The 25,058-nt window shown below is 37.7% G+C and overlaps 2 pseudogenes across 2 annotated transcripts; one reads left to right on the plus strand and one right to left on the minus strand.

Moving 5' to 3' along the window:
* Positions 1-1,130: 1,130 nt before the first annotated feature.
* LOC306664777 (rho GTPase-activating protein 29-like) lies at positions 1,131-13,622 on the plus strand (annotated as a pseudogene). The gene is made up of 4 exons: positions 1,131-1,269; positions 10,457-10,636; positions 11,395-12,344; positions 12,447-13,622. The product of its transcript is annotated as a rho GTPase-activating protein 29-like (transcript).
* Positions 13,623-16,046: 2,424 nt separating this feature from the next.
* On the minus strand, positions 16,047-18,067 carry LOC306664780 (growth arrest-specific protein 7-like; annotated as a pseudogene). Its single transcript has one exon. The product of its transcript is annotated as a growth arrest-specific protein 7-like (transcript).
* Between the last annotated feature and the right edge of the window lie 6,991 nt (positions 18,068-25,058).

A 25,058-nucleotide genomic window follows, 5' to 3' on the forward strand; every position in this document is an offset into this window, starting at 1 on the left:
CCTGCATTTGCTCTTTCATCTCATCGTTCAATGCGTGCACTTGCTCTTTCATGCCTCGTTTGCTTCCCTGTTCATTTTAATTATGTACATTCTGAACTCCCTTTCTGACATTTCTTCTGCCATGCTGTCATTAGATTTTATTGCTATACTGTCTAGGTTTGTTTGGGACATTTTCTTCCCTTGTTTTCTCATATTGCTCAGGTATCTACCCCTCTAGTAGTGGAACTCTGGAAAATTGCAGATTTTCTGTATTGATTAATATTGTGTCTGTAGATTTCCAATAACTCACCTCTTAGTCTTCGGTAGCCTGAAGTCTTGGAGGAACTTGATAATGCAGTGGTCCACTAGGAAGCTGCCCCTCTAGGGGTGGTGGCCTTCAGGTGGGGTATATTCCCTGCCAGTGGGCAGAGACACCTCCACTTGTTGACTGATGGTCAGCCAAAGGGGGATTAGACTGCAGACTGGGGCACGTCTGGTCTGGGCCTGTGTGGGAAAGCCTCGCCCAGCGGGGAAGACTCACCCGGTGGGGAAGTTTTGCTGGGCAGCTCTCCTCTGAGAAGTTCCCTTTGGTCCAGAACTACCACCTGTACTGGGAAGCTCTCCTCTCCGATGTTCCCAGGGGTCCTGACCTACCGCCTGATCTGGGGAGCCTGTCCCTGTGAGGGACTCCCTCTCTGAGTGGCCCTCCTCTGCTACATTCCCTGGGGACTGGAGCTACCTCCCGGGCCTCGGACCCTCACTCTGGGTCGAAACCTCTAGCTGTGCCACCCTCCTCTGCAATGCTCCTGGTTGACTGGGTTCTCGGCTCCAGCAGGGAAGTCTCACTGGGCCACTCTACTCTGCGAAGTTCCCTGTGTTTTGGGACTATTGCCCCATCCAGGGAGCCCGACCAGTGGGAGAGACTCACCTGGTGGCTCTGAGTTGGTCCTGAGTCTCTCAATACCTGCTCTTCTTGGCTCCTGGATCTTGTCAAAGGGCCTCCTGTAGATGTCTCAGGAAGGGAACTGCCCTTCCAGTGATGATGGCCACGGCCTCAGAAGTAATTCAAAATGCCTGCACCAGCCTATAAAGAAGCCTCTGGCTAGCTCCGGGATGCAGGCGGGCTGGCTAGCCTGCTGGCTTGCTCCGGGATGGCGACAGACCTCAGCATGGTGGTCAGGCAGGGTTGCTCAGTGATGGCGTCTGATTTTGGCCTGGTGGTTGGGCGGATTGGCTGCCCACTGCCTAGCTCCACAAGGCAGGTGGTTTGGGTGCCCATCTGCTACCTCTGTGATGAAGGCAGCCTGACTCACCCGCCAGCTCGCTCCGCAACTGCGACCAACCCTTGAGGCAACATTTTAAGAACTACTAACCTCATTAGAAGGAATTATGTCTAATATAGGCTTTTTTTTTTTTTTTTTTTTTTTTTTTGGAAACTGTATTTAATATGTAACCTAGGCCAGTGATCAGCAGACAGGCTAAAGTCAGGGGCCAAATCTGATGCCTGGCATGATTTGGTTTGGCCCTTGAGCTAAAAATCCTTTTTATATTTTTATAAGGTTTTTTAAAAAAATAAATAAGTAAAGATATATGAGTGAGACCATACATGACTCTCAAAACCTAAATTATTTACTATTTTGGCCTTTATAGAAAAAGTTTGTTGACACCTAATAGAGACTTTGAATAAAGATACTTACTCAACAATTCAGATAATTTGTATATACAAATGATGATAAGACTATTTTTAAATTCATATTAGGTACAGTAATGTATGTTTGGAAGTTTACAAATGCAGAGTTATTGAAAATAAGAAAAAAGAGAATAATTTCCTTAAATTCCTTACTGATTTTTTTGTAAATAAAAATGTGCATGTGATATCTGTGCATTTTTGTAACTAGCCAAACTATACACCTATTGGCACTTAAAGAAAATATTACATCCTCTGAGCCCTTGAGGAATTTCAAAAACTAATATTGTTTTCCTTGGAAAATTTTATCATGGTAACTCAATCTAAATATGACCTATTCATGCCATATTTTTCCTTTCATCTTCACTTATAAAATATTGATAGTTTAAATGGTTTTAATGAATATTTCATTTATTTTTGTGGCTTACAGAATGTGTTTTAGGGCCTAGAGAATCATTAATAATGTAAGAGACTGCCTTGCTTTCCTGGCAAAAGTATAATACAGCATATGGATCTCACCACAAGCATTTAAATTCAGCTTACTGTTTTCTGACACAGCCAGATGTGGTAGGGAATTCCAAAACTCAAGAACTCTTAATAGAAAATATCTACTCTTGAGGTTACTAAAACACAAATCTTCACAAGAATTTTAAAACATCTAACCATTGTCAGGTCCTCTTCAGCATACTCTAATATGAAGAAATCAAAATGTAGTCAATCTTACAGAATTGTTACTTTGTAAAATTGACAGAATCTATGTAATATCTCTACAAGCCAATGTTGAGGTCAGCTGCTAATGTGCAGTGTTCTTTCATTTGTAAAAGATAGCCTGATAGTGACTATTCAGTCTAGGGTTGTTATGAAAAACATATGAGATAATTTTCTAATGATTATGCTATCATTTTGCAATGAAAGAAAATGAATCTATAAGAAAGTAAGAGAATAATATTGTTTTATGAATACATATTGGAGTGTTTAGAGGTAAAATATCTTTAGGTTAGCTGCATTTTCTCAAACATGTCAGAAAAAAACCACATAAATACACAGACATTCACATAGTGTGTGTGTGTGTGTGTGTGTGTGTGTGTGTGTGTGTGTGTGTGCACATTTGCCATTTTGAACCTTATGTGCCATAGCTTGTACCATCATCATGACCCACATATGCACAGCTGGTCAAGATGGCCTTATAGTCCCCCTCAACTTACCTCAACTTTAGACAGATTTCTTTCTGAGTATTGACCCAGGAATTCACTTTTTTTAGAGCTCCAACTTGAGAAACTTACAATTGCAATTTCTTTTTTGCTTCTTTGATATGTAAATCATTTAGCTCTTGATGGTTTTGCAATTCATGAAAAGTCATTCTCAGGACCAGGCACCTATCTCTTTGAAATGTAGCTCAAGAAGCATAACTCCTCCATGCCCCAGTCTCTGTGGGAGGGCAGAATCCAAACTTAAACATGCTTTAGTGAACAGATGGCCTAATCAGGTTGACCAGCCTCCCCCATAATGTTTTCTAATACTATCCCACTGGCTCACTGCAGCATTTAAAAGTACTCTCCTCAAGGAAGTTGAATTCAATCTCCACTTTCTCTCTCTCTCAGTGCAATAGTCTTGAATTAAGACTTCTTTGATTATGTAATTTCAACAGTGCCAATTTTCTTTGACAACACCCAAACACCAATGCATACATAGATAACACAATAATACGGAATGAAAAGTATGATTAAGCAAATATTCTCACATTAACTTTGGGGTAAGTTGAGTGAAAGATCAATAGGAATTTATATTATTTGAAACTTTTCTATATGTTTAGAATTATTTTAAAATAAAAAGTGAAATAATCGTACACAAATGTTCATGAGATGTTCTATAAAGTCTAGGAAACTATTCAAGTGAAAAATTAAAATACAAAATTCCAAAAGCCAATAACCATATCAACCTGAGATATCTCTGTCAACACCATAGATTGGTAAGAAAAGCACTGAGAAATAATTATGGTTTGACATTACACAAAAATAATTATTCTCAAGAGGCTGGAGGAAAATTCAGTTCTTTTATACAAAGGTAAAATTTCTTTCATCTTGAAGGTCAATTAGCAATGTAAACTATTTTAAATATTTTACATGAAAATCAAAGGTAGAGATCAAAGGAGCATGAAGACTTAGAGTTCTTCTTGGCAGTTATGTGGTCTAGTCACACACTCAAAGAGTAATTTGTTCTGTGATATCCCCAGGGTGTAACCATCTCATTCCTGTGTGATTACTCTGAGTAGCAAGCATCTTGCCCATTTCAATTTTGGTCTTCTTTTTAGTAAAAAGAAATCATGTCTTTTAATAATTTTTTTCCTTTAAATTTTTTCTCCCATCATCTGAAATAGCTTGAAATTAGTATACTTTTAAATATTGAAAACATCTTTCATCTACCCTCTCAGGTTAAATATTTTAAGTAGTCCTCCTTCAACTGCTTTAGCTTCTTCCTTATAGAATACAATTTTTACATTATTATAACCTTGGGGAAAGGTCAGACCAACACCTAAGGAGGTGGCCAAAGGGTGGTAGTAGTACCCAGCTTCCAGATTCAAAGGGTACAGCAGACTCAGAGGTCATGGTGACAGGCCAGCTATAGTATTGATAGTTCAAAATGGCGGTTGTGATGTTGTCCTCAAACCCATTGCTTGGAAAGACTCTGGATCCTCAAATCCTCTTAGCCTCCCTTGTTACCACACATTTCACAGGTTTCATTTTCCAACCTCTTCAGCAAATCTTTCAGTACATACCAGTCAAATACAGCTTCTTTTCCTCTGACCCTAAACCCTGACCAACATTGATGTTTCTTTTCGACTAATGACCTGGCTAAGGAACATGTATTCTGATATGGATCTGGTCAAACCGCCATAATCCCCCTTAAACCACTCATGGAATTGCCATTAGTATATTTATTTAAATGGTTTGTTTCTAATTTCATCTTGTATCTTGGAAAACTACATTTTGCAGTGTTTTCAGCCACAACCTCAATGCACCACAGAAATTTAGGGCTAAAATTAGAAACATTGTATTCTTGTCCTCTGATTAGTGTGGGAGAAAGAAAAGTTAAGTTAGCAGTCTTAAGTGAGTGCCTATAGTTGAATGGACAGTAAGGAAGGAAACCAGGTGCAGTGACTGCTGGGCTTTAAACTAAGGACATAATTAGATAAAGAGGAGTCTGAAATTCTATTATCAAACTGAACTCAGAACTAGAGGGGTAACTGAAATGCAATGGAGCAAATATCTGAAAGTACTTTTGATAAATTCATTTGTTCTATTCTCTTTTTAAATTCATATTGCTGTTCTCATCAAAAGTAATATATCCTAAGGCATTATTGATTCCAGGAATATTTCTAATATGAAAGTGAGGTTGCTAGATGACTTTCAGGAAACTCTATGACGTGTTCATATTTGAAGCATATGCAAAATAATAAGCAAATGTAAAACCAGAAGAAAAAAATCATACTAATAATCATTAAAGCTGATGGACTAATGGTATTTCATCTACTTATCAATAGTTATGGTTATTTTACATATATGTGAACATCTGTATTTATTTTACATAATAATAATTCTTACCAAAGTTCCTTTATGCAGTGAGGATTTTATTGTTGTGTTGCTTAGCACATTATGGTAAATATATTAAATTTTTCTTTTTAAAATGAAATAGGCCTACATATAAACTTTTCCAAAATATCAAATATTATTTAAGACATTATAATAAAGTTATGATTTTAAAAAAGTTGTTAAAATCTCAAACATTGAAATGAAAAAATTTTATACCAAACACTTTGCGATAATGTGTGTGATGAGTAATAAACCAAAACACTTTGTGAAGATGTCAGACTCAAAAGAGGAAGTATAACAATGGAATATTACTCAGCCATAAAGAATGATAAAATTATGGCATTTGCAGGCAAATGGATGAAATTAGAGAATATCATGCTGAGTGAGATAAGCCAATCTCAAAAAACCAAAGGACGAATGATCTCACTGATAAGTGGATGATGACACATAATGGGGGGTGGGAGGGGTTAGTGTTAGGGTTAGAGTTAGGGTTAGGGAGGGGGGCAAGTATGGAGGAAGGAAGGACTGTATAGAGGGAAAAGAGGGGTGGGAGGGGTGGGGGGAAGGGAAAAAATAACAGAATGAATCAAACAACATTACCCTATGTAAATTTATGATTACACAAATGGTATGCCTTTACTCCATGTACAAACAGAGAAACAACTTGTATCCCATTTGTTTACAATAAAAAAAAAAAGAAGAAGTATAAAGTTTGAAAATTACACTGTACTTAGGTATGCAATTAGAAATACATGTAATGGTTGGCAGCTCAGATGATAAGGGAAAAGTCAGTTGTTATTACATGAGAACTAAACTGGCAGAAATGGATAGTCACCAGATGTACCGGTACAAATGGGGACAGTGTTCAGGCCATAGGGAAATACAGGGGTCAGTAAGAACTTGATCAATGGGAACCATATTTTCATGACTGTTAATTAGACATTTTGACATTAAATAGATTATTTAGCAACAGTTTACTTCATGCAGCAAATCATATATAAGTGGTAACAATTAAACAATTAGATTTGATTCTGAGAAATTAATTTGGTGATTTTTCAAACATTAAAAAATTCCAATAGAAAATTAAAACATATCATAACAAATTATTTTTAATAGATTTCAAAAGTAATATTAAAAAGATGGTCAACGAAAGAATTTGCATACAATACCTGTCTATTATTGACCACATTTAAATATTTAAAATATAATAATATAGTATTTAAAACATAATAATATAATGTGAATATTATTCACATTTGAAATTTATTATATTATGCTGTGGTCAACATACTTCAGTGATGCAGCCACATCATTGTTTACAGCAGCTCAATTCACCATAGCTAAAATATGGAACCAACCTAGATGCCCTTCAACCGATGAATGGATGAAGAAAATGTGCTGTGTGTATATTATATATATACACACACATATATATAGTATACACATGATATATATGATATATGATGTATACATATATATGATATATGATATATGTGAAGATATATGATATATACATATATACAATATATGATATATACATGATATATAATGATATATATATTTATACACACATACAATGGAATATTACTCAGCTTTAAAGAAAAATAAAATTATGGCATTTGCTGGCAAATGGATGGAGTTAGAGGATATCATGCTAAGTGAAATAAGCCAAACCCCCAAAATCAACGGTCAAATGTTTTCTCTGATTTGCAGATGCTAATTCACAATAAGGGCTGTGGGTAGGGAAGAATAGATTTACTTTATTTTAAGAAGAGGGGAGTGAAGGGAGGGGAAGGTTTTGGGGGTAGGAAGGACAGTAGAGTGAAACAGACGTTATTATCTCATATAAATATATGACTATATAACCAATGTGATCCTATAATATGTATAATCAGAAAATTAAGAAATTACACTCCATTTATGTATGATCTCCCAAAATGTATAAATGCATTCTACTGGCATGTACAACAAATGAGAACAAATAAAAAAACTGTAAAAAATAAATGTAAATATTAGAGCATTTAAATCAATTTTGGCATGTAATAAAGAACAATGCACCTCCCATGATCAAAGTCTTAGTCTTTGTCCATAGAAAAGTTTTGAGTTACTTGATAGTATTTATGAACACATATGGAAAGATGCTTTGCCTCATCTTTAACTAAAGCTTAAAACCAAATCCAAAAATATATTTTGAGTTTTGCTTGACTACTAGACACAGAGATGAATATAATAAAATGCATTTAAAAAGATTCTTCCCTACAATGCTTGTTAAAATATTGTGTTTATCTTTTTAATGGACACTATTAACTAATCTCTCCCTGTTTTCTAGATGAAAATATTTTTGATAGATGACGTAATGTTCTTTTTTCCTAACCTATCTTTTCTTCTAAACAAGAATCTCCGTGTTCTTGGTTCTTTGAAAGCTTCTAAAGGTCATTGTAAGTGACAATGGAAAACAGTGTTTACCTATTGGAAAAAAAAAAAGCAGTTGGTAAAATTTTAAATGCGCCCTATTTGTAAGCCAGGAGACATTAGAACGTGTCATGAATGAATGAAAATCTACTTATGGGTAAAATATTAAGGCCCTGATCTCATGCCTGTTTTTAGTATCTTGTGTTGACACACTTACATCTACAATTGGCTGAAATTGCTTCTGGTTGGCAATTATCATGCCTGTCTCAGATTTTAAAAAAATCAAATTATCAATAGATGTACTTCTGGTCTCAAAAAGTCATAGTAAAAGCTAAAGTAATACAATACGTTTTTTTTTTAAATCTAAATAATGGGAAATGCCCTCTTGGAGTTCAAATACATGAAGAAAAGTATATAAATCAGATTATTATTTTTTTAATACATAAAAAGAGGGCTACTATGCTTTTCTCTGTTCACACAGTGTGAATGATTGTCCTCTGGTATTTTGCAATAAAGTAAATATTACATATTTTGATGATTTTTTTATGCCAGTAATATTTCACAGCTTCCTAAGATTCCATCTCATAGATAACTTTAACCCGTCTGATAGACTGTTTTGGTATCACACACAAGTAATCTGTACATATTTTTTCATTTTCTTGCATACTATGTTAGTAATTTATCCACTGATACCCTTGAGATGCATAAAAATATTTTGTTATTATTTCAAATTGTATGTCTGTAATTATTATTTAGGCTGAGCATTCTTCTACTGACAATCCCCATGTATGAAACTTCTCAATATCTTTTTCAGAGTCATGGCATCTAATTTGGCCATAAGTTCTATTCATTTATTTGCTTTAAAACTTATTTTTCAGAAGCTGATTTTGTGGCTACTTTTATTAGTGAATTTCCAAGGATGAAAAATAATACTTTCACATAGTCCTCTCTAAAAATGTTTTGATCATCATTGTTTGCATTTCTGATTGTTTTTGCTTTCTAAATGTTAAAGCTTAGCTACAATTGAGTAGATTGACTGAGTTATCAAGACTGTTCCACTTTCTTTGTGAAACATAGTTTTTAGAACAGCCATAGTATAATTTTAGAATGGAATCATGTAACTTTTAATAGTTGTCTTCTCCATTTGATGTTACTCTCTTTCTAGAATTCTACTTTGGTATAAATATTATTACTCTGATTTTATTATTTTGTTAGTGTTTGATTTAACTTATTTCTTTCTAGTCTTTTATGTGCAACTATTATAGGTCACTTAGCTTCAGGTTTATTCCTCTTAAAAAGCCCATGTTTGGGCTGGGGATATAGCTTAATTGGTAGAGTGCTTCCCTTGCATGCACAAGGCCCTGGGTTCAATCCCCAGAACCACAAAGAAGAAAAAAAAGCCCATGTTAGAGTTTGTTTAGTTTGATTGTAGTAAAATTAGTTGTTTTAAATTCAAGGTAATCCATGTTCTTTTAAAAAATAAATTTGAGCCATTCATATTTGCAGAATAACATACACTAGAATTAATGAATTTTATATTTAAAATTAATATATTTGTGTATGATTAATATGAATATGTTTTTCTACTTTTATATAATTATATTCTTTCTGGGAGAAAAATGAATAAACTCTGTTAAATAAAATGAGCGGATGACAATTTAAAAACAAAACTGATGACTTGTATTAGTCTGTTTTCTTTAAGTATAAGAAAAGACCTGAGGATGGGAATTTAATAATGAAGAGGTTTGTTTATTTACCTCACAGAGGATTAAGGACATGGTACCTGCCCTGGTGACTAGGTCACGGTGGCTGTCTCCACAAACGGTGAGCGTCTGAGTGAAGGGGAAGATCATATGGCAAGACAAGAAAGCAGAGGTGGCGGGTTGGCAGGCAGGTCTTGCTCATTTTGTAACAGTCATCTCTGTAGAACTAATTCAGGGTCCCACAAGATATGACTCGCTCGTTAATCCATTTGAGACCAGTGCATCCAAAGAGCTAACAACCTCCAAGGAGGCCCACCTCTTGAAGGGCCCAGACCTCTTAAGATCACCACCCTGAGGACCAAGCTTCAACGCATGAATGAATCCTTGGGAGAATAAATCACATTCAAACCAAAGCACAAGGGTGTTTGCAAAAACTTTGTAGTATTCTCTCTCTTTAAATAGTTTTCTCTGTACTTGGATGGTTTCACAAGTTATGAGCCCAAGTTTCCTAAGATCAAATCTAGAATGATTCTTCCCAATATTCCTTTAAGATGCTGGCATGTAATTTGGGGTCTGCCATTAGATATACAACAGCAGACTTTAATTTGGAGGAAGTCTATGTGAGGAAATATTTATTCAGGGAATTACATTTTGCTGTTGCTGGGAGTGACAGGCAGCTCTCTTTCTTTCTAGGTAGCACAGTTTCCAGTTGTATTTCATGCATTTCTTAGGTAGCATTGTCCTCATGGAACCAGTTTTAAAGCCTTGTTTTAGGTCTCTTTATGGAAGGTTATTTGCAGGTCTGTTTCTCTTAGTTCTCCCCAAAATTCTTTGAAGTAACTCAAATCATTTAATAAAATATTCTTCTCGGTAAATCTTACAAATCAAATGTCAACTTAAAATGAAGTAACGACTGTAATGTATATTTTATTTTACGAAGGGGATTAGGGGAGGGGGAGACGACAGGGCTTAATGAGAGTAATAAAGTCTTTTATTCCATTGACACAGTGCAGTAGAATCACCCTTCAGAAGCTCTATGACTGTGCTTCTAAAAGAAACCATGTGACATATAAAACTGATTTTAGGCGGCGGGGGCGTGGAGTCCGCGGCTGGCACGGCGGTGGTGGTGGCTGCAGGGCTGGGTGTCCGCGGGCCCTGCGTCGAGGAGGGGACCGCGAGCTCCAGCGCTTGGCAACCGCAGCGTTGCCCTGAGCATTGGGCGGGCGTGGGTGCTCGGCACGCGGGAGGCAACGCTGCGGATTTTAGTATTTCTGAATCTTAAAGTTGAGAATGATTGCTCACAACCAGGAAAAGTCGAAGGAAAAATGCGTTTGGGCACCAGGCCAACTTTCTACTGATGTTACAGCTTCGGAAATGGTGCTGAAGTCCATAAGGTCCAACTCCAGTTTTGATCCGGACTACATCCAGGAGTTGGCGAATGATATCTAGAAGTTCTACCTTGTGGTACGATTTTGAGAGAAGCGATTCTTTCGGACTTTTAAAGAAGGCCCTCACATACGTTTGGAGAGCTTCTCAGTGTTTTCAAGTGTATGATGAGCACGCATCAGAACCTCAATGCTGCTCATCTTCAGAATGTTTAGTGCATGTTTTCAGAATGCAGAAATGTTTAGTGCAAAAGCGAAAGGTGTGAATTTTACACAAGTTAATGAAGAGAACAAAAAACATCAATTCTGAGAAGTGTTTTCTTCCATTGAAACTTTGTCATTTACCTTTGGGAATAGCCTTACAGACTTCCTTAGGGGAGATGTAGGCAATGACTCCTTGTTAGGACTGCCTATTTCTCTGGCAAAGAAGTCTTTTGCAAACATTTCTGAGGACTCAGTCCAATCATCCAGTGAAAACAGGGAAAATTTTATCCTATCTAATTAGACTGTGTGCTAGTAAGAAACACTGTTGAGGGCTGGGGAGATAGCTCAGTTGGTAGAGTGCTTGCCTTGCAAGCACGGGGCCTGGGTTCAATCCCCAGCACAAAAAAAAAAAAAAAAAAAAAAAAAAAAAAAAGAAACACTGACATATGCTAAAATATGGTCAAAATATACAAAGAACATAGTGTCATGGGTTGAACAAAAACTTCACTTGGTTGGAGTCCATCAGAAAGATTGTAAAGCTGGAAGAGGCAAGTAGAGCTAACATTGGACTACAGGAGTTTATTCCGCTACAGTCTCTATTTACCAGTGCTCTCCTCAATGACATAAAACATAGTCACCTTTTACAACAACCAATTTCAAGCCAACAAATTTATACAGCTTCTACTGGGGAGGAGAAATGAAATGGAGAAACAAAGGAAAGAAATAAAGGGACTTTGGAAACAGGAACAAAATAAAATGCTCGAAACAGAAACTGCTTTCAAAATGACAAAATTGTTATGCATGCAACGTCAAGATGAGTATGAAAAAGCAAAATCTTCCATGTTTTCTGTAGAGGAGGAGCATCAGTGCTCAAGTGGTAGATTAGCAAAAAATCTCAACAAGAAACTAGGAAAAAAAGCAAAGGCTACAAGATAAAGCTCTTCAAAAGTAGAAACAGCCCATGAACTCTACAAAGTTTGTGAAACAAATGTTGAAGAAAGATGCAATGATCTAGAAAATACCCAAAGAGAAATTTTAGCACAACTCAGGACACTTGGGTTCCAGTGTGATCTTACCCTTAAAGCTGTAATAGTTAACCTCTTCCAGATGCAGCCCCTGCAGGTGGCCTTCCTTGCATTGAGTTCCCGGTCTCTCTCTGATAATGCCAACCTTTGTGATCCAGGCCAAGAGTACAGTGAATTTGTGAAGGCTACAAATTTAGCTGAAGAAGAAAAAGTTGATGGAAATGTAAATAAGTCATTAACAAATAGTTCCCAGACATCTAGATTTGGCCCTGCTGACTCTATAGAGGATGTTGTGTGCCCTCCTGACACTTGTAATAAAATTGAAGAGGACAGATGCTCTAATAGTGCAGACCTAACAGGTTCTTCTTTGATAAGAGCAGGGGCATTTGGGATGTTTAGTGACTGAGAGGCCTGGAGGAGCAGTGAACCTACATCTTTGGATTCAGAATGTGTAAATCTAGGAGACATTCATCAAAAACTTCCATAAACTCCATCCAGTGGAACCATGTCTTCTGCAGATGATTTAGATGAAAGAGAGCCACCTTCCCCTCCAGAAGTGGGACCCAATTCCCTTGGAGAATTTTAGAAAATATTGACATCCAAAGCAGCTATCACTCACCAGTTCCGACAATTGAGATTCCCCACAAAATGCAGAGATTGTGAAGGCATTGTAGTATTCCAAGGTGTTGAATGTGAAGAGCGTCTCCTTGTTTGTCATCAAAAATGTTTGGAAAACTTAGTGATTATCTGTGGTCATCAGAAACTTCTGGGAAAAATACACTTATTTGGAGCAGAATTTACACACGTTGCAAAAAAAAAGAGCCAGATGGCATTCCTTTTATACTCAAAATATGTGCTTCAGAGATTGAAAATAGAGCCTTGTTTATAGGGAATTTATTGTGTTAGTGGAAACAAAACAAAAACTGAAAAACTGTGTCAAGCTTTGGAGAATGGAATGCACTTGGTAGACATTTCAAAATTTAATTCATATGACATCTGTGACGTCTTAAAATTATACCTTCGACAGCTCCCAGAACTACTTATTTTATTCTAATTCTACAAGGAATTTATAGACCTTGCAAAAGAGATCCAACATGTTAATGAAGAACAAGAAACCAAAAAGGATAACCCTGAGGATAAAAAAATATCCAAATATGTGTCTAGAAATAAACGGAATTCTTCTAAAAAGCAAGGAGCTTCTAAGACAATTGCCAGCATCAAATTTTAACAGTCTTCATTACCTCATTGTACTTCTTAAGCAGGTAGTAGATCATGCAGAAGAAACCAAGATGAACACCAAAAACTGGGGAGTGATATTTGGACCCAGTCTCATTAGAACAAGACCCACAACGGCTCCTGTCACCATCTCCTCCCTTGCTGAATATTCCAATCAGGCACTGTTGGTAGAGTTCCTCATTACTTACTCACAGAAGATCTTCCATGGGTCCCTACAGCCTCAAGATGTTCTGAGTAGTGTAGGTGTTGTTACCCCTCGGGTTGAGCAAAGCTGTCCTGCAAAACCTCGTTATCATCAGAAGAAAGAGACACAGAACATTCCATGAAGTCACTATATTTTTCTTCAAAGGAAGATATCCACACTGCAGATAGTGAAAGCAAAAATTTAGAATCAACTACATCATTTGGAAAAATGTGATACATGTCTCATTGATAACAGAGAACTTGAATCATCATCCCAAAAGATGGACAATATTTGTAAAACCAGTAAGCCACTTTTTTGAAATCGGATAGAGCAACAAACGATATGCAGAAGCATAAACCAAGGATCAAGATTAGACCTGTAAGTTTGCCTGTAGATAGGTTACTTCTTGCAAGCCCTCCTAGTGAGAGAAACAGCAGAAATGTGGGAAATGTTCATGCAGACAAGTTTTGCAAAAATCCTGCCTTTGAAGGACTTAATAGAAAAGATAGCCCTACTACTGTTTGTTCCTAATTTAATGGCTTTGATCAGCAAACTCTACCAAAAACTCAGGGAAAACAATGTGAACAAAACAACTGCCAAGACTGCAGTGATTGTGCCTAGTGCACTCCAGGAAAAAGTGACAATGAGCATCAGCGTCAGTGGTGACCATTCCAGCAGTGCCACACAGCCCAATAAATCAGGCCAGCCAGGTCAACAAGAGAGGCATCAGAGCACCCAGAACACTGTAGCTCCAGCACTGGACAACATTTTACAAACGACGTACCCCCACCAGCAATGTCAGGGGAACTGAGGAGAGACCATTTCACCTTCAGTAGCAGTGCCTCCTGGCACAGCTCATACTCCCCTGAGTGAGGTGGAGAAATCAGTTCCAGATGGGGACAGCACATGAGCTTGTCCTTTGCAGCTGGGTGGTCAGCCTAAAGAGAATTCTGAGGCGCACGGCCTGCCCAATGTGACTCCAACGTGCCAGACCCAGGCTAAAAACGAATGCAACAGTTTGAAGACCTTGAAGATGAAATCCCATGATTTGTGTGGGGTTGTCAAAATTCAGCTTTTCTTTTTATTGTTCTGTTTTATGGTAGTGTGTTTATTTTCTGAAAGAATGTTTTGACAGGACCCCTTTTGTATGAGATTGCCAAAGTGTGTACTTTGCTGTTTGCTGTTGTATCTTATTTGCTAGTCATATTGCATGGTAGTGTTTTAATAGGGACACATTTGTGCCTCACTGGAATTATCTTTAAATTCTATGTTTTTGAAGTTGTGCATAAAATAGGTATCATAATTTTAAAACTTCAAATTATTTTCCCCATAAAATGGTCCATTTAAATGCATTCCTCATATATGATATAGTTCTGAACAAATCTGCAGTGTGGATATCCTATTGATGCAAGAGAATTTTTAAACTAAAAAAGCAAAACACGACTAAAACAGTTCAAAGACTATGAACTTATTAACATAAATATCAGAAAGTTCTAATGCAATTCTATAATGATCAAAATTGTATTAGAAAAAACATATGCACACCTAATAAAGATTTTTTAGGCACCTGCATTCAGAAATGTTTTATAAATAAGCACTTCATTTCACTCTAAAAAATAAAGCTAATTTTCCCCAACTGTGAAATGAAGTGCTTATTTTTAAAAATGTTTCTGAATGCACTTGCATTCTTTTAAAACCATTCATTCAAAAGCTTACATATATGCTATGAACACAAATGGTCAAAGATGCACTATAAAATTGTATTCATACTCAATAATGATTTTTTCAGGTACTTGCATTCAGAAACAGTTTATAAATAATCAGTTAGTATCGCTGCAAAAAATTAAGCTGATTTTCCCCAATGACAAAACTAAGTGTTTATTTATAAAATGTTTCTGTTCATTATTTCAGCAATCCCACAGTGCTGGGGACTCGAACCCGGGCCCCAAGCATGCATGACAGGCACTCTACAAGATAGGCTACATGGCCTGCTATAAAATGTTTCTGAATGCAAGTGCCTGAAAAATCTTTATTGGGTGCGAATATGTTTTTTTTCTCATATGATTTTATAGTGCACCTTTGACCTTCTTTTTTTTTTTTTTTTTTTTTTTTTTGCTTTGCTTTAGTATATTGGACATCTTTCTAATATAAAGTATGAGAAAGCAATTCCAATTTAATGGAAGAGATGCTGAGAGATTCAAGATTAATGTTATCCACTATTAGCATGTAAAACTGAGGGAAAGATCAGTGAGTCGTGCTCATAGAATTCTGCCCCCATGGGAGATGGAAGGGTCAATCCAAAGCCACTGATGGAAACATGAAGAAAGATGGACCCTCAGAGCATGGGTTTCTGGCTAGAATTTGTTCCTTGCTCACTATGTCAATTTTTTCTCCCAGTCCCCTCAGGCTGATTCTCTAGGTTAACATGGTGATCATGTTTGCAGTAGTAGAGAAAGGAAGTGATGGGCTGAACCCAGTGGCAGTGTTGAAAAGCTTCCTGAATCACACGTGACCCTGGCTTCTCCAGGGAAGAAGGACAGAGGGAAAGGAGGTGCTGCACCAAGGGAGGGCTTAGCATAGGGCTCTGGAAAGTTCAGAGGACCTGGAGGCCCAGGTGTGGAACACACCTGGATAGCAAAGAACTCCTATGGCCATGAAAGTCTGCAGTGCCCATACAAGGGACAGCAGTCCAAACCTCCTCATGCATAAGCAGATGGAGCCATATGGGGAATGACAAAGGGACTTGTCCTAATCTATCTCTCATGTGGGACTGACCCAGCCCCATTAAGCCCATGGTGGGCAGCCTGGGAGAGTGGTGGTCAAGGTAGCCCAGTGTTGGACAGGACACCATGGCAGACAGACCCCATCTGGTTTCTTAGGTGAGCTGGTATCCATCCCTCAAAGTCTTTGGACATGCACAGAATTGAAGGAAGTCTTGCTGGCTGAGAATGTTGGAAAGCTCCCTCTAGTGAGACTGGGCAGGGGTGGCAGGGTGGGGACTGCCTTGAGAAAGCAGCTGAGGCATGGATGGATTGGAATTCCAGAGACTTCAGAGACGATGCCTGGTCTGATATGAACCATGATTCAATGCTCCAACTTGGGGCTAATTTGTCGAATGAGGTAGTTCCATCCTGACCTTTCTAGGCAGGGTTGGTCTGGGAAGACAGAAAACAGGCCTTCCCAAGACTTATGGGGATGAAAAGTGGCCAAGAAAAGCTAGATTTGGGCTCCCAGAATACGATGAGAAAAATAGAGGGCTGTAAAGGATTCTAGGTGCAGGCTGAGCTGATGGCGCCTTCTATTCATGAGTCTGATCCTGACATTGGCTTAGAGGCAGAGATGGCCTCCCCTGATCTTCCAAAGCCCCTAAGGAGATAAAGGGACCAGTTGGAGGATGGGCCTTTGGGCACCCAAGGGCACAAGTGTGTGACGGCCACCCCTATGGAACTCAGCAGGGACCACAAAGTTCCAGGCTCTGTTTGTTCTCAGAGCAACAAGCATGGCATGGGGCTTGGGGGGCTTCAGTCTTGGAGACAAGGGCAGGGTTGCAGGTATGTATTCTTGGCCTGGGAATATTTGGGATCCCCCAGCTGGGCCATCCAGATCACCCTTCTGGAATCTCCAGCTCTCTCCTCTCTCCTCAGTGGACAGGAGAGTGGTGGGAGGGCAGCTTCACCCAGCCGGAGAAACCATCTCCTCTCCATGGGACACCCAGCCCCTCTCCTGGGCAGGACCCCCAGGGCCACACAGGCATGTCTAGATCTCCATGTCCACAGGGTGAATGTTGCCCATTTTGTGCTCTATGACCCACAGCTCTCTGTCTTTGGCTGGGTCCACTTTTTGAAGCAGTTGGTCCACAGGCTGAACTGTGCTTTGGTTGAACATGTCCGTCTTGTGCTGCAGCTGTGTGTACTGGCACAAATGTTGCTGGAACATCTCCACCCTCTCCACTTCCAGCCGCTCCAGCTCCAAAGTGGTGGTCACCATCTCTTCAAACCGCTTGGACTGGGCCTGGTTGTAGAGGTCCACACAGCGCATGAGGTCATCACCAGCCTGTGGACTTCCTCCGTGCCTTCTTGATGTCCTCCTTCATTTTCTTGCTCAGCTTGATCTCCAGCTGCTGGGTCTTCATCTCCAGGTCTCTCTGCCGCTCTGTGAGGGTTTTCCAGGCCTTCTCCACCAATGCATTGCAGCTGGCAAGTTGCTTGCGGAGGTCAGTGATATGGTGGTCACACTTTTTCATGTCTTCCTTGAAGTTCTCACAAAAATTCATTAGGGGCATCTCTACCTCCTGTGAAACTTGGTGGAGAACTTGAGATGAACTTCTGCTTCATCTGCCAGGCTCTTCTTCACCTGAGCCCATGCTTCTCCCAGGGAGCCTTCCTCCTGTGTAGCCAAGGAGTTCTGAGAGAGCTTAGCCAAGTTCTTTGCATATTCTTCTTCAATCTTTATCCTCTCTTGGACAAATTCAGACATTTCTTTCTGCATTTGTTTGCCCTTCAGTTGCTTTTGGAGCAGCAGGTCGAACCCCGCCATGGTGCCATTGCCTTGGGGGTCTTTCTTATCAGCCCAGAAATAGTCACAGTAGCTCCACTGCATTGGCTTCAGCAGCTACTGTTCAGGCATTATGTCTGGGTGAGGGAACATCACACAATTTATCATCTTCTCTGTGTGGTCACCTTTATTTTCAAAATTGTATATTTTGTCTTCATTGCCTGAAGTTCTGTCTTCCAAGTGGTCTCCTCCGTTGGGCTACTTTCCATTGAATTTTTATTTTGGTTTATTGATTCCTTCATTTCAAAGATTTCTTCTCAGGATCCTTATCTCTTTCTTTAAGATATCTTCCTTCTCCTGAAACATAGCTCTGATTTCATTCTTTATATCCTCCTTAAAGTCGTGAAGCAGTTTTACTAAGTATATTCTGAACTCCTTCTCTACATTTCTTCTACTGGTTTGTTAATGGAGTCTGTAATTAGAGCATCCTGGTTTGTTTGGAGTGCTTTATTCCCCCCCTTTTTTTTTTTTCATTTTGTTTGCGTGTCTTCCCATCTAGCCGTGGGGATCTGAGGTAGTACAGTTTCTACCCTGTAGATTTATAGTGTCCCTGCAGGTTTCCAGTGCCTCACAAATCTGGATTTCAGTTTCCGTAGGCTCCACCACGCCGCAGTCCCAAGAAGGCTCCTGGATTGTGGGTGATCCTATCTTTGACCATTTGTGTGTTCATAGTACGTATGTAAGCTTTTATTTTTCAATTGGCAATTGACTTAACTCTTTAATATTTACATAATGGCCCAAAGGCCTGCAAATCTGTATTTAATTGCATTCTAATTGTCAGTTTTTACACATGGGAGTCAAATTGTACAAAGAAAAAATGCACTTAAACCTATTTTTAAATTATATAGTTTAGTTACATTTTATTTGGCTTTAGGTGGTTTTAATACATCTGGTAGTTTTTTACCCCTTAGCTTCATCTGTATGAATTTTTAATTTATAACAGTTCCAAACTTTTTGCTATTTTCTATAATGGTCTTAAGAAATGCCTGCTTCAGAAGTTTTTATTTTCAATGCATTTTCTCTTGCTCTTGTGTGGGTTTTGTTAAAACCATTCCTTTTCTATGAAATGTTTTGACTTATAAATCATTTTATGTACTTTTTCTACCTGGACTATCGACCATTGAAAAATGTATATTTCATTAGAATAAAGCAAAAAATGTATTTAAGTTCATTTCTAGAGTAGAGTTCAGTAAGGCTCATTGTTTAGAATTTGAGAGAGGGGATAGATGATAGGATCTGTTTTACTTATAAAATATTATTCCTGTTACTTTTGGGCATCATTTTGTCTAAAACAGGATATAAAAGGGACAAAAATAAAATAGTCTCTTTTTGTAGGTGTGGGAAAAAAAACTCATTTTAATAAAATATTCTTCTTAAATTCGAAATCCTGTGTCCACATACCATTTTTGATCTTTAATTCTAGCAGCTGAATCAAGTCATCTTGAAGAGACCAACACTGAAACCATACACACAGGAGCCATTTTAAAGTAGCTTCATTTAAAACTGCTTGGCTCTGCTGTGCTAAACAAATTAATGGTTTGTGACCATCCTCTGAAGAGGATAAGATTTGAAGATTTCAAGACATTTTATGGGTTATGTTTCTATTAAGTCAAGTTTCTCTATGTTAAGAACTGGAACATGTTTCTAGACATTCGCTATGATAAGCCTAGTGAACTGGAGTGAGAAACACTGGCAGCCCAGCTCCCCAGTGACTTCCCTTCTACATTAAACAGAGGGCATTTGGGTACTTATCTGGGGTGAGAAAAACTGGGTTGAAGTACCATCTAGTCAAGCTTCAACTTTTGTCTTCCAGCCATCCCAGTTGTTGTCCTTTGGTGTTAGTTAGGTGATCTTTCACCACTTTGGAGTCATTAGATCAAAGATTCCACCTGGGCTTTGCAATAGAAGTTTTTTAAGCTGCAATGGATAATATATCAGAGCTATCCACAAGGTTTAGCCTAATACAATTTTTACATTGGGATTTGAAGTCAAAATCCACACTTACAGTGAAATAGTAGGTTCCCTTGTTTTGTCTGGCACTCTCCTGTGGATATCCATTTAGGAATGTCATTGGAAATGGTAGCTCAGGAATAGCAGAACTGGACTGATTCTGAGCCACCGGCTAAGAACTAAGTACACTACCACCATTCTCAACAAAAACTCCATCAGCATGAATCTTTACAATAGCAAATGATCTAGGTGTTTCTAAGTAGCAGAAATAGTTACGAGTTGTGTTGTACATATTACTTATGTAGAAATTTCTTATGTGCCTTTTATTGTGTCATGATCACAGTAAATTTTTCAGCAATGGTTCAAGGAGATTTTTCATTTTTGTTTTAATCCCACACATCTGTGTGATGCTGGAAATACCTACATAATTTTTCTTTAATTTCATTCCTACTTTACCATTTCTGATCTAGTAAGGCTTTCAGTATTACTTCAAACACACACACACACACACACACACACACACAGATATTTATTTATTTATTTTTACCAATAGCTTTTATAGATTGATTTTATTTTTAATGTATACCCAGTAAATATAATCAGAACAAGAATAATACAGTTAACTTTTTTGATGCACAGTTCTCTGAATTTTGACATGTGATGATACAACCCTCATCACAATTCCAATAGAGAACATTTGCATCGGCCACCAAAACGCCATAGCCTTGCTCCATTGTGGTTGATCCCACTCATAACTCAGTCTTCTGGTAACTGCTGACTTCTTCTGTGTCCCTACAGATTTGTCTTTTCAAATTTTCATATAAATGAAATACACACACACACACACACACACACGTATGACTTTTTTTTTTTTTTGATACTGGGGATTGAACTCAGGGGTACTCAACCAGAGAGTCACATCTCCAGCCCTATTTTGTATTTTATTTAGAGACAGGGTCTCACTGAGTTGCTTAGTGACTTGCCATTGCTGAAGCTGGCTTTGAACTTGAGACCCTCCTGTCTCAGCCTCTCAAGTGCCTGGGATTACAGGCGTGGGCCACTGTGTCTGGCCTATAACTAACTTCTTGAGACTGAATTCTTTTACTTAGAATAATGCACTTAAGGTTCACCCATACTACTAAATACATCAATAATTTGTTCCTTTTTCTTGATAGTCTTCCATTGTTTAGATATGCCATAGTTTGCTTATAAGCTCACCAGCTGACAGAGGTTAGTTTATAACCATATGTGGTGATTATGAATAAAGTCTTTAAACACACTCACAGAGGTTTAAAATGTAATTTTTTCTCTTCAATAAATGTTTAGATGTAGGATTTCTCAGTCATGTTGCAAGTGCATGCTTAGTTCTATAAAGAACTGTCAATATTTTCCAAGGTGGTCATATCATTCTGTATTTACACAAGCAGCACATGAAAATTCCAGTGGCTCTGCTTTCTCACCAGCATTTAGTATTATCATTTAAAAATGTCATTCAAATAGTTATATACTGCTATTCCTTTCAGGTTTATTTGAATTTTTCTCATGTCTTAATAATGTTGAGTGTCTATATGTGTACTTATACTTCCTTTGATAAGAAGTCTGTTTGTTGGGGCTGGGGTTGTGTTGGGGCTGGGGCTGTGGCTCAGTGGTAGAGGGCTTGCCTAGCATGTGTGAGGCACTGGGTTCTATCCTCAGCACCACATAAAAATAAATAAAATACAATACAATAAAATAAAAGGCATTATGTCCATCTACAACTAAAAAATATTTTTTAAAAAAAGAAGTCTTTTTGCTACTTATTGGCCATTTGTTTTCTGATCATAGTGTTTTGACCTTAAATTATTTATTCTGGATTTCAGATATTTGTCTCATATGAAATTTATAAGTATTGTAAATCAAACTCTGGGGTGCTCTTTCAACCTTAACAGTGACTTTCAAGCAAAAGTTGTAATTATAATAATCTAATTTCTCATTTATTCTTCTATTATCCTTCTTGTACCTAACAACCTTTTGTATAAACTCAGAACTTCTTTTTTGTGTTTTCTACTAGATGTCTTATAGTACTGGTTTTTATAATGAGATCAAGGATTCATTTGAACAAGTCTTTCATGTGTTCAGGTTCTTTAGCTCTTGTTGATTGTTTTATTTACTGATTTGTTTTGTACATAGACATCCAATTGTCCCAGCACCATTTGCTGAAAACAATTCCTTCTATACCAAATTGGTTTTTTCATTAAAAATCAGCTCATCATAGTTGGAAGGACAACACCCTTCAGCCTAATCTAAGTTATTGCTGGCTTCTGTTGAAAACACAGACACAGTTGTTTGTTTATATATTGTCTCAGACTTTCTCACTACAGTGAAAGAGTTGTATAATTTCAAAAAAGCCCACATAATCAACAGTGTAGATGTTTATAACTGCTCCTTTACAAACAATATTTGCCAATATCTAGAGTTACAGGCTGAATTTTGTCCCCTCCAAATTCATTTCTTTAAGTGTTTACTCCCAGCACCTTAGTATGTAACTCTTTGGAGACAAGATTTTTTAAAAAGGTTAATTAAAGTTAAATGAGGTCATGGACCATTGTCTTATCTGAGTGGTGTTCTAATAAGAGGAAGAGACCTGAGGGAAATGCCAACTCAGAGAAAAGGTCACTTGAAGACACAGTGATAGGGTGGTCACCTGCAGTTACGGGCAGAGGTCTTGGAGAAACCAAACCTGGTCATCATCATGACCTAGACTTTTAGCCTCTAGAACTCTGAAAAAATAAGCTTCTGTTTTTTCTGCTAACCTTCCAGTGAGGGGTATTCTGTTACGGCAACTTCCTTTCTAACATACTTCTTATTTTTATTTTGAGGCAGGTGTCAAGGCTGGCCTCCAACCAATGATCCTCCTGCCTCAGTTTCCCATGTTGGGATTACAGGCCTGTGCCACCATGCCTAACTTAATATTTAGTTTTAAATTTTCTTTTTCAATTTCAGGAAAGTTTTCTGCATTTTTGGTTTTCATTATTTTTTTGTTTCATTGCTCTGGTTTTCTTCTTTAGAACCCTTATTTTCTGTAACTTGAATATTCTTTGTCTATTTTCTTTCTTTCCTGCAAGTCCTTATTCTCTCTTTCTTCTTCTCTTTTGGGTTTATAACATGTTTTTTACTTTTCATTTTCTATTTCTCTCCAGACATTTTGCCTTTGGTTTACTCATTCTCATTGTCCTTGGAGTTAGCCTTCATTCCTGAGATGATTTTTCTTTTATTTCTAGTTCTTTTTCTGAATTATTTTTCTTTCTAAATTTTTTTTCTTTCTAATCTTCCTTTTCCTGAATCATCCTATTTTTTAGTTTTTTTCACTTTGACTTACGTTGTTTTTCATAATTTCTATGACTGGTTACTATCTAATTTGGGGCTTCTTTTCAAGTATTAGATTACAGTTTTCACTGTTCAGTGGTGTTTCTTGATGTTCTCCCCAATAGCCTGTAATGATATTATTCTGGTTATTCTCTTTTTTCTTATAACAGTGTTGTTATATTTGACCACAGTCCTTCCTTATTGCCCATTTTTGGGGGAAATGAGTTTCCCTCTACTTTCAGGAGAAAACCATGACAAGAGAGCTTTTCTAGGTTCTTGGGTGTAGAGTTCTCTCTTTTGTTGATTTCACAAAGTAGTTTTTGAAATATGACCCACATGCTTTCTGAACTCCTTATCCTTGCTGTCCTTCCCACCTTTGACCTCTATTTTTTATGTTTTATTTATTTTTTATTTTTTAATAAAAATATTTTTTATTACACAATTGTGTACAATTGTACACAATGGGGTACACAAATGGGGTACAACTTTTCATTTCTATGGTTGTACACAATGTATATTCATGCCATTCATGTAATCATACATATATATAGGGTAAGACTGTCTGTTTCATTCTACTATTTTTCCATTCCCACCCCCTCTCACCCCTTTTTCCTCTACACCATCCAAAGTTCCTTCATTCTTCACTTCTCCCTGCCATCCCCCTTCATTATATATTGTCATGCACTTATCAGAGAAAACATTTGGCCTTTGGTTTTTGGGCTTGACTTATTTCATTTAGCATGATATTTTCCAACTTCATCCATTTACCAGCAAATGCCATAATTTTATTATTCTTTATAGTTGAGTAATATTCCATTGTGTATATATACCCCAGTTTCTTTATCCATTCATCTGTTGAAGGGCATCTAGTTTGGTTCCACAATCTGGATATTGTGAATTGAGCAGCTATGAACATTGATGTGGCTGCAACACTGTAGTATGCTGATTTTAAGTCCTTTGGGTATAAACCAAGGAGTGGGATAGCTGGGTCAAATGGTGGGTCCATTCCAAGCTTTCTGAGGAATCTCCATACTGCTTTCCAGAGGGGCTGTACCAACTTGCAACTCCACCAGCCATGTATGAGTGTGCCTTTTTCCCCACATCCATGCCAATGCTTATTATTGCTTATGTTCTTGATAAGAGCCATTCTAATCAGAGTTAGATGAAATCTTAGGGTGGTTTCAATTTGCATTTGTCTAATTACTAGGGATGATGAGCACTTTTTCATATATTTGTTGATCACCTGTATGTTTTCTTCTGTGAAGTGTCTGCCCATTTCCTTAGCTCATTTATTGATTGAGTTCTTTGTATTTTGGGTGTAAAGTTTTTTAAGTTCTTTATAAACTTTGGAGATGAGTGCTCTGTCTGAAGTGTGAGTGGGAAAGATTTTCTCCCACTCTGTAGGCTCTCTTTTCACATTGTTGATTGTTTCCTGTGCTGAGAAAAAAACTTTTTAGTTTGAATCTATCCCATTTATTGATTCTTGCTTTTATTTCTTGCGCTATGGGGGTCTTGTTAAGGAAGTCTGGTCCTAACCCAACATGATGGAGATTCGGGCCTACTTTTTCTTCTATTTGGTGAAGGGTCTCAGATCTAATTCCTAGATACTTGATCCATTTTGAGTTGAGTTTTGTACAGGGTGAGAGATAGGGGTTTAGTTTCATTTTACTGCATATGGATTTCCAGTTTTCCCAGCACCATTTGTTGAAGAGGCTATCTTTTCTCCATTGTAAGTTTTTGGCACCCTTGTCTAGTATGAGGTACTGTACTTATGTGGGTATGTCTCTATTCTATAGTAAAGTTT

The sequence above is a fragment of the Sciurus vulgaris genome (assembly GCF_902686455.1).
Source record: "Sciurus vulgaris genome assembly, chromosome: 1".
Classification (NCBI taxonomy): Eukaryota; Metazoa; Chordata; class Mammalia; order Rodentia; family Sciuridae; genus Sciurus; species Sciurus vulgaris.